The 15,754-nt window shown below is 35.8% G+C and overlaps 1 protein-coding gene across 5 annotated transcripts in view; it reads right to left on the bottom strand.

Moving 5' to 3' along the window:
• LOC105483602 (nuclear receptor coactivator 2) overlaps positions 1 to 15,754 on the bottom strand; it is a 303,158-nt gene that overhangs the window by 178,422 nt on the left and 108,982 nt on the right. For all 5 annotated transcript variants that reach the window (XM_011744559.3, XM_011744557.3, XM_011744567.3 and 2 more), the window contains exon 2: positions 8,312 to 8,368. The gene's annotated coding sequence lies outside the window, so the exon portion shown is untranslated. The remainder of the gene's footprint in view (positions 1 to 8,311; positions 8,369 to 15,754) is intronic.

Here is a 15,754-nt window from a genome sequence, read left to right as displayed (position 1 = left end):
ATGATATGAGCCTGCAGACCCTCACTGTAGAGAAAATGGCATACACAGCATTAAGCCTTGTCAAAGCCTTACCTATAATGACAAAGTCAGCTTGAAACTTTATTTTGAAAATTACTAGTTAATTCTTTTTTGGCTTTCTTGGTCTTTTGCTTGTTTGTTTTAAGAGAACCAAGTTTCACAAGCCAAAAACTGCAAATGCCAGATTGGGTTGGATTTCCAATTTGGCCTCTAACTGGCTAATTAAATTAGGTGCAAATCACTGCACAAGTCATTTAACTTCTCAGTGCCTTTTTCTTCCCATCTTTAAAATAGGATCATAATAGCAGCTACATCATAGGTTTGAGGATTATGTGAATTACTATGAGAAAGTCTTAGAACACTACTTGGCACATGATAAGCACAATAGGCATGCTAGCTATTCTAAATGATCTTTCAGTTCCAAGAATTTTTTATTCACTATGATGTGAAAGAGAGTTATTTTTTTTTTTCATTTTAAAAATATGGAGGAAATAGGCCAGTGTGTGGCTCATGCCTGTAATCACAGGGCACTTTGGGAGGCCGAGGCGGGCGGATCCCCTGAGGTCAGGAATTCAAGACCAGTCTGGCCAACACGGCGAAATCCATCTCTACTGAAAATACAAAAAAAAAATTAGCTGGTATGGTGCTGCACACCTGTAGTCACAGCTACTCAGGGAGGCTGAGGCAGGAGAATCGCTTGAACCCAGAAGACAGAGGTTGCAGCGAGCAGAGATTGCACCACTGCACTCCAGTCTGGGCAACAGAGCGAAACCCTGTCTCACAAAAAAAAAAAAAAAAAAAAAAAAAGAGGAGGAAATAAATTATAATATTGGAAATAGATAAACGCAGGGCACACACATTATGGTTTAAAGCAATATGCTCTTGCATTTAGGATATGTTAAAAATACATTTAAAAGATAACAGCAATATTTTACAAAAGGCTATCATTTCCTATTTCCAAAAGACACTTTAAAGAGGAAGTTTGAACCAGACTTTGATATGTAATGTTAGTGCACAAGTGCAAATAGTTTATGTGTCAGACAATAAAGATTTTATGAAATTTTGTGAACATTTTGAAGCAGCAGCAACAATTAAACATCTAACCTCTGTATTAGAGAAAAAATTTAACTGTCCCAAAGTATCTAGTTACAAAAAAAATCTAAATTCTACTCGGTTAACAAAACAAAATCTGCTGTTGTATACTAATAAGATTCATCAAACCAAACTAATTTGTCCAACAGATGTTTAAGTCAAAGAATTGTACATTTCTATTCTATTCAAATATAATAGCGTAAGTAATCATGATACAGTCTTCAAAACACATGAGTTCAAAACTATCTTCTATTTTTATACTCTGTCTTATAACCCAGGAAACAGAAGTGTTTTCTGGACTGTAATAAAACCGCCACTTAAAAGGAAGAATTAGTAATCTAGATCAAATAGCCTTTTTAATGACAAAGAACTGAAAAGCTGAGAGATCAACTGTTTTCACTGGCCACTACTCTCTATACTCTAGAATAAGCCACCAATTCAATAATTATGACACAGCTGTTCCTTTTAAAGATAGTCTTTTATAGTCTAGGTAGAGATTTTTAGAAGTCTCAGTACTCAAATACAACACTGGTAGGTGTCTTAAAAGTTTCCCCATTCATCCTTCCACTGAAACTCTGGCCGATCATATGCTTGCTTTCCCAGTTCTTTTCACTTCTCAGGGAAACATGATAAAACCGTGCTAGCGTTTTGTCATACTGATAGTTAACAAATTTCCAGACCATTAGGTTGACACTAATGTGTGACTTCTGCTTGTGAAATTTATGTAACTGGCACCAAAAAGGCCAAAACTGTTGGTTTAAAAAAAGGAAGTCCTTAATTCTACTTTCTAAAAAGTAGTGAAAACAAACAATTCTATACACAATGGCACCACAAAAGCAACCTTGCATGGAAGCAGGCAGTTAAGAGATCCTCCAAAATTGGACTACATTGATTTAAACTGCTGACTCCCTACTTGGCCGTTATTAAGTGCTACGTACATCTTTTTTTTTTTTAAGAGACTGGATCTTGCTGTGTTGCCCAAGCTGGGGTGCAGTAGCTATTCACAGGTAATCAGGACACGCTACAGCCTCCAACTCCTGGGCTCAAGCAATCCTCCTACTTCAAGGCTCCTGAGTAGCTGGGATTACAGCACATGCCACTGTGCTCAGCTAAATGCTAACCTACACATACTTCTTACTCTCTCTTTACTCTTTGTAGATGAGAAGGCAAAATGTAACGGTGCCTAGGCCAAAAAACACATTTCCATTGATTATAGACATCCATGAATCATTCATGAAATAGCAAACAAGGCTTAGACAACCTAATGCATGGAATTAAGATAAAAACCACAATTTGCAAAGCTTACTGTTAATTTCTCTGGTTTTCTCCCATTATACTGAGTCTCAAGCTAGCAATACCAGTCAAAATAAATAGAAATACCTATATCCTAATGCTAAAGAATCACAGTAAAATAGAAAAAACTTAATTGCATGGATATGGATTTTATAAATAAATGCTTAATTTAGACCCTTGTATCTAGATGTTATAAATGGTTCAAAATAACATATATGAATTTCAGCTTCAAAAACAACAACAACAACAACTATAAGGTGTTTAATGGAAAGAGCCTGATTTTACTTGCTATTTTATATTTAAGGGGATTCTGGCAAAGTTAGCTGACTCAAATTCAGCACCTGCCTAGAAAATAACACACATCTGGCATTTGCCTTCCAAAGTGAAAGTGAACAGCCTAGCTAAAAATCCTAACTGACCCAAATCTAATGTGAAGTATTTCAAGTGTTACTGTGGTGGCATTTATGTGAAATTCTACTTGTCACAGACCTTCTCCCTGAAGCTAACAACTCTACCATCCAGATAAGTGGAATATACAAGTTTGAACTGAACTCTAAGGACCAACAACAAAAACAACAAACAGAATATGCATTTTATTAACAATCTATTAAACCACTTATCCCACTCCTATGCATAAATCTCTCCTGCTTTCCAGTACAGAAAGCATAGCTGAGAAATCATGGCCCACCCTAACTTTCTCAGAATATTCTGACACCAGTCCTACCTCTTCAAAACATGCTAACTCAAAAGATTTACACAAGATATAGACTGGCAATACTTTTCATTTTAATTACTTTCAAAGAATACCAGCTATGCCAACAGAGGTCACACTTAGAAATTTTCAATTTAAAAAAAGTTGCTCTCACAGTAAAGTGGCTCTAAGCTAAAACTCAATTCTCTTATACTCCAAGAAACAACATCTTTGTGCATTTTGAAAAAAAAAATTACTGTCTATAATTTAGACAGTAAATAAAATCATATATTTACTGTCTAAATATATGATTTCTAACATCATTCTACTTGTCTGTCCACATGAAGACAGCAATGCCACCATGCAGAATGAAGATTGCCTGGACTGTGATTCGTTCAACATCACTAAGCAAGACACACCTACCTCAAGAGGTGTGTGCCTTCCTAAGAGCACACTCTGAAAGCTCTGTTAACTGTATATAATAAATAAAACATTTACTAATGATAGCATTTTGTTGTTGTTGCTATTGCCTTAACCTCTATTCACATGGACAGATTAAGACTTTGAATAGGGAGATATATAATTCAGAAATCAGTGCCCTGTTTTTTGTTTGTTTGTTTTTGAGAGGGAGTCTTGCTCTGTCGCCAGGATGGAGTGCAGTGGCCAGGCTGTAGGGTGGTGGCGTGATCTCGGCTCACTGCAACCTCTACCTCCTGGGTTCAAGTGATTCTCCTGCCTCAGCCTCCCAAGTAGCTGGGACTACAGGCATGTGCCACCACGCCCAGCTAATTTTTGTATTTTTAGTAGAGACAGGGTCTCACCATGTTGTTCAGGATGGTCCTGATCTCTTGACCTCGTGATCTGCCGCCTCGGCCTCCCAAAGAGCTGGGATTACAGGCATGAGACACCGCACCGGGCCCTGAGGCAGGAGAATTGCCTGAACCCAGGAGGTGGAGGCTGCAGTGAGCTGTGATCTTGCCACTGCACTCCAGCCTGGGCAACAGAGAGAGACTCCGTCTCAGAAAACAGAATGAGAAAACCTAAACGCAATGTAAAAACATCGAACAAGGAAACATGGAGTTAAACCTGCATAGACAGATAATCCTTTTCCAATTTAATAATTTTTGGTAACCATTCTTTGTATTTCCTATAGCACTTAGCATAGGCTAGGGATGGCCTAAGGGTAAAAGGAAGTCAGGAAGAGAGAAAAGAGAGCTAATGGTGCTGAATGAATTTAGTTTAGCAAGGAAAACTAAGCTAATTGGTTCACACTAATGTATGCACAGAAAAGGAAGAAAACAAGAAGAAAAGAGTAAACTGGCCTGTCAGACAAACAGTTTCTAACTGCTGGCTTTGTGTCAACAACACCCAACAGAAGTTCATTTCAACGTGAGCCTACACCATCCTGAGTTCAGTAGTCCGTTCTGTGTATTAAGTGCAGAGGAATCTGCCCTGTGAGACCAGGATTGTGATTCTACTCTGAATAGTTAAATGACTGAGGGCATTTTGTTAACTCTTAATTTTTTTTTTTTTTTAATTTTACAGATCAGTGCCTACCATGCTGACTTTTGCAGAAAATACCACAAAAATAGTGATATAAATAAATATGGGCAGATTTTGTCTAAAACAAAAGTTAGATATTACAGTATTCTCAATTTTAGTTTAGATTAATACTGATTTTCCGCAGATAGTGCCCAAAGCCTGATATCGGTACCTCAAATCAAAGTGCCCATCTTCATAGATATATATACATCCAGTTAAAGCAGACATCTAATCACAAATCTTCTCACATCTATGAACAAAGGAGGGATTAAAAACTACAACAAATACTCATTTGAAATGTATTTCAACCATGTCATATCCAATATGGTCAAAGTTTCTCTTGGGCCTTGATATGCTTAATTTTTAGTATATAGCACTTAGTACACAACAACAAAGTAAACTGGCACTACATGAAGTATATATTGTGTTTCATTGTACAGTGGAGAACTTCTCCCTCATGTTGGTATTTAAGAGTTGGGCTGTACTTAGCATGTGTGAACAATTCACCAACCCATCCTCACCCTATCCACCCATCCCAAATCTTCCAACAGAGAAAACTTATAAATAAATCCAAGGTCTATATAAATCCACAATGAGTTCAACCTTCCCTAGTGAAAGGAAAATTACATTTCAAAGCTATATTGCCAAATGGATTTATATAACTCTTGCTCCTGTTGTGACTATCAATGCCAAGTAAATTTTATTGGCTAACTTTAAAAATACTTAAAATGTGAGACTAGAATGGAAATACTGACCTAGCTGTACATTAAAAATCATAGTTCAGTCTGTTCAATAAGTTTTGTCTTTTTAACTCAAACTACAGAATTCCATTTTTCATATACGCAAATCTGGAATTTGCATTTATACTCATAGATACAACTCTTTTGTTAAGTCTAAGGAAGTATATAAATAATTGTGTTTTCAAATCAGTATCTAAATATGTGTATTCAACAAAGTTGTCCTTCAGAACACTTTGTCCACTTCATAAATTTAAGACTCAAAATATAAAAACTGTATTTTTACATAGTATGTTCTACTCAGCTTTGAAAATAAACTAAGTAAGAGAAGCTAAAGTTCTATCTGAACCAACTCCTGATATACTGTAAGGCTATACTAAACTTCATTTCTTCAATAGTTAAGGTATTTTTCTCAGAGATACAAATTATCAAACTTTTCAAGATAAAGGTTCTAAGTAATTCTACAGTCACTATATTTCAAACAATCTATTCTTTGCAAGAAAAGTGATTTATCCAATGAACCACAGATGCCACTTACAATCTAAAATTTCTAATACTGCATAGGAGAAAGAATGCTGATTCATACTAACAGCACATCATGTTTACAACAGAAAAAGGAATGCGAATAGCTGTCCCCCACGCCCCTACCCATAATTTGTGAGTATAAAATCAAAGTCTCAGAGTGGAACTTAAACAGTTTAGGTAGTCATTACATTTCAAATGAGTCGTCATGTTTTAGTCTGGAATAAGAGTTACAAGTTAAGGTCTCCTAATGAAATATAAGTGAAATAATCTTTGGTTTTTAAATTAATTTTGAAGTCTTCAAATATGAACATGATTATTTTCATGTACTACAATTATTGTCACAAATATTCTTGTACTCGGGGGTATGTAGGCAGAAAATGGAGCTCAGTGGTTAAGGTCAAGGTCTTTGGAGTGGCAAACTGCCTCCAACTTGATATGACTTTGGAAAAGTCATTTAACCTCTCTGAGCTTCAACTTCCTTATCTGTTATTTTGAAGACAACCAAAAGGCACTTACATAATGCCTAGCATACAGTAAAAGAGTGATAAATAATAGTTGTTACTAGTATTATCAGTGGAATCTCTGCAAATTGCACTTGTAAAATAGATGTGAATCAGAAACAGCTGTATAGTTCCTAAAATTTTACTTTCAATAGTTCTTAAACGTCGGACTTAATTCCTTCTATAAATGAAAAATTGTGATGGCAGGAGAGGCAAATGTCTGAAAAAGGTAAGAAAGAACAAAAAAATAAAACGAGACAAGAACCCAATAACAACTGACATCTTGAAACACAAAGAAAACTGTCATGGCACAAGGAAATGAATTAAGTAGTCCACTTATAAAATTATGCCTACCGCTACCTTTGATAATGAGTTCAAACACATCAATATATAGGGCAGGAAAACGACCAAAACATTTCCCCAATCTAGAAACAAAAAACGAAGTAAGTTACATTTTGTATTGAGTGGCAGGTAGTGGGAAAATATTAATTTATTTGGTTTGCAGAGCTATAAACTGGACAACTTTCAAATCTACTTTGCTCTCTATAAATATACCACAGAACACATCTAATATGTTAATATGATCCAGTATGGAGACAAGAAGCTGCCACGCTTCCTTCGGGTTTGTTCTTTACTTGACTGTAAGTACCTTCTGGGACAGTGACAAAATAAATGTGGAATTGGAAGAGTTATCTTCTTAATTCTACCCTGATTAAGCATATTTGGATATATAAAGTATCTAATACAGCTAATTTTTCATAACATTTAAGAGCTATATACCTAAAGTTCACGGTATAAATTAATGTCATATCTAGAAATAAGCTTAAGAGTCTGGGCGTGGTGGCTCACGCCTATAATCCAAGCACTTTGGGAGGCTGAGGCAGGCAGATCACTTGAGGTCAGGCGCTCAAGACCAGCCTGGCCAACATGGTGAAACCCCGTCTCTATTAAAAATACAAAAACAATTAGTGGTGCATAGTGGTGGGCACCTGTAATCCCAGCTACTCATGAGACTGAGGCAGGAGAATCGCTTGAACCCACAAGGCGGAGGTTGCAGTGAGCCAAGATTGCACCACTGCACTCCAGCCTGGGTGAAAGGGCGAGATTCCATCTCAAAAAGAAAAAACGAAATAAGCTTAAGAAACTATTTCTATTTGTATTTACAAAGTTCAATATCTCTGAATATGAATATATTCTTAATGTTTATTACCCAATAATTACTTTAACAAATGTTTATTTAGTCTTTACTGTATACCAGGCACCATCCTAAGGGTTAGGGATGCCGTTTTGAACAAGATAGAAATGGTCCTGATGTTCACAAAGCTAGTAGGGAAAGTTGTAAAGAATAAATAAAAATATATCACATGATCATAAATATTATGATAAAAATCAATTACAGCTGTGTGATATGGAGTGCTTGAGAAGCTATTTTACACAGGTTGGACAAGAAAGTTTGGCTCATTGCATTTTATAATATCTACCCCTGTAAGTGAGATTTGCTGCTAAAATCTGTAGTAACTTTCCTTTTCTCCTCTTCTATGCTAGTTTGCTAAGAAATGAGAAATACTACCACTCAAATTTTTACACATAAAAATAAATATAAACATTATGTCAAGCTATGAAATTAGAATAAATTGTAATCAACTCATTCAATAGGTATAATGTAAACTCATCCCAAATAGATATAGTAACCACTGATAAACAGATATGAGCATTTTACCTTTAAATGTTATTTCCAATACATTTGTAAGGAACTTTCATAATAAAAATGAAATACAGACAAACATACAGTTTATTGTTTTTATTTATAATCATCTTATTTACATATTACTTTCCTAAACTACATATAGAATTTAAAAATATTTTAATTAAATATCAAAATATCCAATATGAAGAATTCAACGTTAACTCACCTGTGCCTGTAAACAGTGCAGAAGATCTATAAGTGTGTAGCCAAATCCAAGAGAAATCTGTAATATAAACAAACAAATAAACATGAATAAAATCTGCAGAATCCTGTTGGATTCCTTAGAGCAGATGTGATTTTTATAACTGATTTTCAAGTAATACTTGTTAATTGCCATCAATACACAAGTAATATTCATTAATAACATCTCTTATTAAATTGCAAGGTAAATCAAGAAGTAGACTTGCTGCATTACTTTTATTTGTACAAGATAATGTAAAATATATAAGGCTACATTTCATTGTGAATTATGAAATGCCTACAACTTCTCAGTTGCCAGCCTTATACTTTAACTGCTTGTCTAACCACCAGCCTTCCCTATGAGACAAAAAGCTGAGTAAAAGCAGGAGGCCCTAGTGACCTACTCCCACGCTGCATTCCTAGGGCCATGCCCAGCACACTGTAACAGGCAGAAAATGTGTGCTGAATAAATAAATAAAGTTCACATATTAATCTTAATTTACCATGATTTACAGTTTACCTATATGGAACCAAAAGGTCTGAATGACTAAATAATTTGTTATCTCAAGAAATATCTTTTTTTCCCCCCTTCAGAGACAAAAGTTTTGTTCTGTCACCCAGGCTGGAATGCAGTGGCACTATCACAGCTCACTGCAACCTCAAACTCCTGGGATCAAGTGATCCTCCCGCCCCGACCTCCCAAGTAGCTAGGACTACAGGCATATGCCACCACACCCAGCTAAAGTTTTATTTTTTGTAGTGGTAGGGTCTTGCTAAGTTGCCTGGGCTGGTCTCGAACTCCCAGCCTCAAGTGACCTTCCTGCCTTGGCCTCTCAAAATGCCAGGATTACAGGCGTGAACCACCATGCCCAGGCAAGGAAAGCCTTTTTGGGCAGTAAAAATCATGTTATAATAACCAAGATAATTTGCAAGAGAAAAGAGGAAAAAGAAAAGGAAGAACTGAATATTTTCAATAATGAGGGCAACTGTTTGCAAAGTTTCTTCAGAGTCTGTGTCTTTGCGAACAAAGTGCTTCACTGTGAACGAGCCTGCAGCTTTTCGTCTGATTCTTCCACTGCACCAATTAAGCTTGTTCCCAAGAAACAAAATGAGGAATATGAAAACAGGGGTATGTGCTTAAGGCATTTTATGTATATTAATATTTACTGCTTTTGTATATTTTATGGACTCAAGACAAGTGGCTTGATTGGTACTGGTAATGATACTGAAAATATCTCTTTTTAAGAATAATTTTTAAAAAAACATTAAACACTACTAGATTTAATCAGCTCCAAGGAATGTTTTTACAACTAAGCTACTAGATTTTTCTTCCTTCAGATGACATCCATCAGTAAGAATTTACAATTTGGATTATCAAAACTTAAAGCACTACTAATTCCTTTAAGAGCCCTTTACTCATTAAAACAGTAAATAGAATCCAATAGCACAAACAAGTTAACATCAATTTAATATCAAAATTACTATTTTTCTTGGACACTAGAAACATCTGATTTCATAATCTAAGAGGTCTACAGGGGAGAGAAACAGAAAAAGATGGCATTTTGATTTTTACCAAGACCTGGCCAGTCTTGAGCTCATCATATATAATGAAATGCAGCTAGTGTATTAATCAGAGATACTTCATGAAAAACAAACAAAAAGAATCTATATGCAAATAAGAAGTTATCACAGTAAATAAACTGAATGGATTCTACTCATGTGGCAGTCAGTGAATAGTGTGCAATAAACTTATGTAACAGGAGTCATCAATTCTTTCTAGCACTATTGGGATAAATGCATTCATTATGCTGGCCTACTTAAGCCCATTATAATTCTATACCAACAACTAATTTGCTCAAGGACATCATATTATGCAACAATCATGAGCTGAAACTTGTGATATTAGTAGGAATGAGATTAAATGATTACTGTTGGCTCTATACTATTCAGTAAACTTTTATTAATAAGCTACTATAACATGACGCAAAAGTGTCAATGCACCCATGCTAAAGAAAGATGTTGGCCAGGCGCAGTGGCTCACACGTGTAATCCCAGCACTTTTGGGAGGCTGAGGCGGGAGGATCATGAGGTCAGGAGATCGAGACCATCCTGGCTAACACGGTGAAACTCTGTCTCTACTAAAATACTAAAAAATTAGCCAGGCGTGGTGGCGGGCACCTGTAGTCCCAGCTACTCGGGAGGCTGAGGCAGGAGAATGGCGCGAACCCGGGAGGTGGAGCTTGCAGTGAGCCAAGATCGTGCCACTGCACTCCACCCTGGGCGACAGAGCGAGACTCCATCTCAAAAAAAAAAAAAAAAAAAAGAAAAAGAAAAGAAAAAGAAAAAAAAAGAAAGATGTTTAGGAGATACAAAGATACTGAAATTTCCAAACATCCAGATACCTTGGTGTAACATTTTAAACAAAAGGAATAAAATACTTCCATAAAAACAGAATTACAAACTATTTTGTAAGTTATTAAGAGAAACTAGTTGTCATTTAAAGCAAAAATGCAGGTAATAAAAGCTCTGTTATAAAGAAGCATCTTGTTACTGGTCTGTCCTGAGAGTTTTCACAAAGCCCCTCTAAGAATGTGTTTCGAGGGAAGGAGTAGGGGTAATTTGGGGGATATCTGCAAAATAATTATTGGATAAAGGACATATACCTAGAATATATTACGTAAGGAGTTACATTATTTGATAAAAGGCATGTATCTAGAATATATAAAGATCTCTTAGAACTTAATAATAGGACAAATAATTCAATTATTTTTAAATGGGCAAAATATTTTGTAACTAACCATGAGACATACAATAAGGAAAAGTACATGAAAAAATACTCAACATCATTAGTTATTAGGAAAATGGAAATTGAAACCACAATGAAATATTCTACACAACCAGTAAAATTATCCAAAGTGTTGACAAGGATATGAAGAAATCAGAACCCCTTTAAATCCACTGCTGGGAGAAAATGCAATAGTACAGCCATTTGGGAACAAAGTTTGGAAGTTTCTCACTACACAATGCAATTTTATCCCTGATGTTTTCATTTCTTTTGGGGAAGAGATGTCCATACAAAGAGCTGAATGGAAATGTTCACAGCAGTTATTGTCCACAATAGCCAAAAATTGGAAAGAATACAAATATTTATCAAGGGATTTTCTTAAATGCGGTACATCCATACAATGGAATACCACTCAACAAAGGGGAATGAATTATCAATATGTGAACAACACAAATGAACCTCAAAAACATTATGCTAAATGAAAGAAGACTAACACAAATACAACATCTACTGTATTGTATGATTCCATTTATTTGAAATTTCTAGAAAAAGTAAAGCTATAAAGACAGAAAGCAGGTTGACAGTTTCCAGTGTCAGGATATGGAAATGGAAACTGACTAAAAATGGACACAAGATAACTCTGTGGGGTGATAAAATTGTTCTAAAACTGAACTGTGTCCTAAAGAAAGATGAATAACAGACACAAGATATATATGACTGTAAAAATGTACTGAAACTCCTGCTTTAGTACACTTAAAATGGGTGCATTTTATGGTCTGCAAATTACACCTCAATTTTTAAAAAGCAAAAAGAAATTTAATGTTAAAAAATATTTTAGTGATTTTTCACAAATGCACCAGTGTATCCTTGCTCTTTCTTGTGTGATAGCTACAGTTTCCACGTGAGTAGGAGATCTAAGGGTAAAGGTAGTTCTAGCTGCATATGGTGGTGTGAACACCTGCCAAGTAGAGCATCAACTAGCAGGTGGAGTAACACCTCACTAGTCTGAGTCAAAACATGAAGTCAGAACTGAATCTACACCACACATAAAAAGACAGCTGGCAGCATTAGAGCCGTGTAGGTTGATAGTAGGGCGTGGGGGAGAACTGGAGAAGATATGCTCAATATTTCATTTTATTTATTTTTTAAATGAATGGGTAGAAACAGACCCAGAGGAAGCAATGTAAACTGGGAAGAAAATGAAATGACAGTTGTAATACTGGCTAAAAGAACATTTTAATTTATAACTACTATAATAAGAGATGTGCCATACTTTTTTTGGCTTAACAACAATGTAACAATAGCATGAATAGCATTTATTGAATGCTTATTCTGTGAGAGCACTGAGTGGAGAACTTTATGTGTGTTACCTAATTTAATCTTCATAACAATCCTATGAGGGTAGGCCCTGCTACTATCATGTCCACGTTATAGATACAGAAACCTAACTGGAGAGTAAAGAACTGTCTAAAGCCAGAGAGCTGATGCACTAGTAAAAGTTTGGGTTCTAACCCACAAGAGTCTGACTCTGGAGTTTATACACGATCTTATCCACTAGGCTGTTACAGAAGGTCACTGTTTTGATAATGCTATTTTTGCCAACTTTATTTGAAAAAGCAAATGGCAGAAATGTAACCAACCTGAAAACTGCCTTCTTGAGGTTTCTGGTATAGTACTAGCAAGACCAGCAAAGGGTATTCCCTACATCCTGCACCTTTGGCAGACACTGTTAATAAATCTTGGCATTATTATTTTCTCAGCCCAAATGCAGGCCTCACAATTTTCTCAAAGTTGCTAACAATCAAAGGATAATAGAGCTAGTACGTAAATAAAGATATGTCTGTCGCAGGGCATGGTGGCTCACGCCTGTATTTCCAACCCTTTGGGAGGCTTGGGCAGGCATACCACTTGAGTCCAGGAGTTCGAATCCAGCCTGGGGCAACAAGGTGAAACCCTATCTCCAAAAAATACAAAAAAATTAGCTGGGCATGGTGGCGCACAGCTATAGTCTCAGACACTCATGAGGCTGGGATGGGAGGATCACCTGAGGCTATGGATGTCAAGGCTGCAGTGAGTCGTGATCGCGCCACTGCATTCCAGCCTAGGTGACAGAGTGAGCCCTTTCTCAAAAAAAAAGAAAAGAAAAGAAAGGTATGTTTGTCAACCCAAAACAACCAAGTCTTTTTTATGGACAACTGAAAACATGGAACAGGCTGTTGTAAAGAGATGACTAAACAAAAGGGCAGCCCGACAACTATCACACTTCATGTTTCGGGACAGTCAGCACCACCCTAATCAAGCCAGCCAGACAGATTGGCAGGAAAAAAGAGAATGCACGGGGAACAGAAGAAAAAGCTAAGGAAGGACTGCTCAAATTACTGAAGATTTTTCAATAGTTCCAGTCAAGCACATGTGAATATATACCCATAGTGTACACCCATAATGTATGATTAATACAAAATTTATTTTTCCCTTTTGCTTAAAAGCACAAACTCTCAAACATAAAAAACACCTTTAAGTCACGTTTCATAGCATATACTCCCAAGAAGAAACAGTCATACTTTCAAGACTTACCTTTGAAAACTATTTCAGATTATTGAACATGATATTGTTATTATACAAATATATTACATATATTTGTGATGCAAACGTGTCCTAATATATAGCCTTCATATGAATTTTAATAGTAAAATTCCAAAGTTTCACGCAGAAGACTTAATAATATAAAGAATGAGGACTAGACATGCAAAGTAAAATTGTTCCCCAATAAGTTTGATGGTGCTAAAAATAAGCATCTAGACCTCAGAAGAATAATTTATAAATGAATTGATTAACTTCTATATATACTGCAGACAAGCTCATGATTTCTTTCTCTGTTTAAAAGACTATACCTCCACTGCAGACAATAACTCTTAACTAATGAAATGTTTAAAGGTAATTTTCATTTTCCAAAGTCCTCTGTAAGGTCAACAGTATCACGGCAAAACTTCCTTAAAATAACATTTAGCCCTGATAACTTATGGGTAAACATTAACTAACCTCCTAATTATTCTTTCCAACTATTCATTTTGCCTATTAAGGTATACAAATTAATACAGAGAAATTTTTAGGTTAATAAAACCAGTGCTTAAAGTTAACTGAAAGTCAGTCATAAGATGTTCTTTTGTTATTTTAACTCAGTTTAATAAAAAGCTTCAGAAAGTACAATTAGTCATAAGTTAAACAAGTAGAGATTTAGATATACAATTGAATAAATTTTCATCCTTACTAAATGTAAAAAACTTCATAGGCCATAATTATAACAGATACATAGAAAAAATATATCAGTTTAAAAATTCTTAAGCTACAGTTACATACACATCCACAATTTACATGTATGACACAGTGAAAAATAATATATCCATCACACTCATGGATCTCATTATGCCCATTCCTTTCCATCTTGTCTCTTGCCTACCACGGTCAGAGGCAATAAAACTATTAAAAAAACAGCAATGCTCTAAAGACTAGTATTCTTGCCCAGAGATAGACCTAAAAAACCAATTATCTTATATCTGTAGTTGAAAGAATGGTTAAGATTTCTTTGGCAGAAAATATAAAGAAAGGAGGGTGGCAGACTGGAACTAAGTCTTGAGGAATTTCTACAGGTAAAAACTATGTAGAAAAGGAATTGACCAAGGAAAATGAGAAGAAATTACCTAAAAGACAAGAGGAAGACCAGCAAAGACAAGTACTATAAAATTCCAGAGGAGATAATTCCAAGGAGAGGGTGGTCAACATTGTTCAATGACACTGGGAATTAAGATTTCTACTTGATGTGGCAACCAGAAATTACTGGTGTCCTTTATAAGGACACTTTCAATGGAGAGATAAAGATATAAATCAATCTAGAGAAGGCTGAAGTGTTGACATGTGAAAAGGAAATAAGGACTTGGATACAGCATGTACAAATGATTGCTGTCATTACCTTATACTAAAACTTATCTTCTCCTCTAGACGGTGAGCTGTTTGAGGGCAAGGATGAGGTTGCATCATCTTTGGGTAAGACAATAACCTGCTGCTGGACTACTAATTTTTAAACAACTGCAGAAGTCCTAGGGCTTTTATTAGGGTGCTTTGCCAAAAAACTGACAACAGTCTTTAACAGAATTACAGGGGGAAAAAAAGATAAGTTCTTGGGCAGAAATTAATCTTTCTTAAACAGAGGTAAAAGGCTCAGGGATAGTTCCCCACCAAGACAAGAGCAGAGCATGCCACCCTAACAACCGATCCACTCCCACCTCAAATAAAAAGGCCCCAACACACCATAAGTAGAATTTTTATTGTTTTTCTGCCAATAGTGTGGATAATTTTTAGATTATAAACTCCCCTCAGAAATTCATCTTCTCCTTAGCTTGTTTCCCCTAATTACTGTTGCAATGACCACTCTGACACAACTGAGCCTAGAATCCTTTCTTTTATATCCCTTGGGTACAATACAGACGAGCCTATAAAACACTTCAAGACTCTGTATAATATACAGTCATGCAATACATAACAACATTTGTCAATGACACACTGCATATCCCATGGTGGTCCTGTAATATTATATCATATTTTTACTGCACCTTCTTTATATTTAGACATGTTTACATACACAAATAT

The sequence above is a fragment of the Macaca nemestrina genome, chromosome 8 (genome assembly GCF_043159975.1).
Source record: "Macaca nemestrina isolate mMacNem1 chromosome 8, mMacNem.hap1, whole genome shotgun sequence".
NCBI classification, from domain to species: Eukaryota; Metazoa; Chordata; class Mammalia; order Primates; family Cercopithecidae; genus Macaca; species Macaca nemestrina.
Note: the sequence above shows the minus strand (reverse complement) of the source record. Positions and strands in the feature narration are given on the sequence as shown.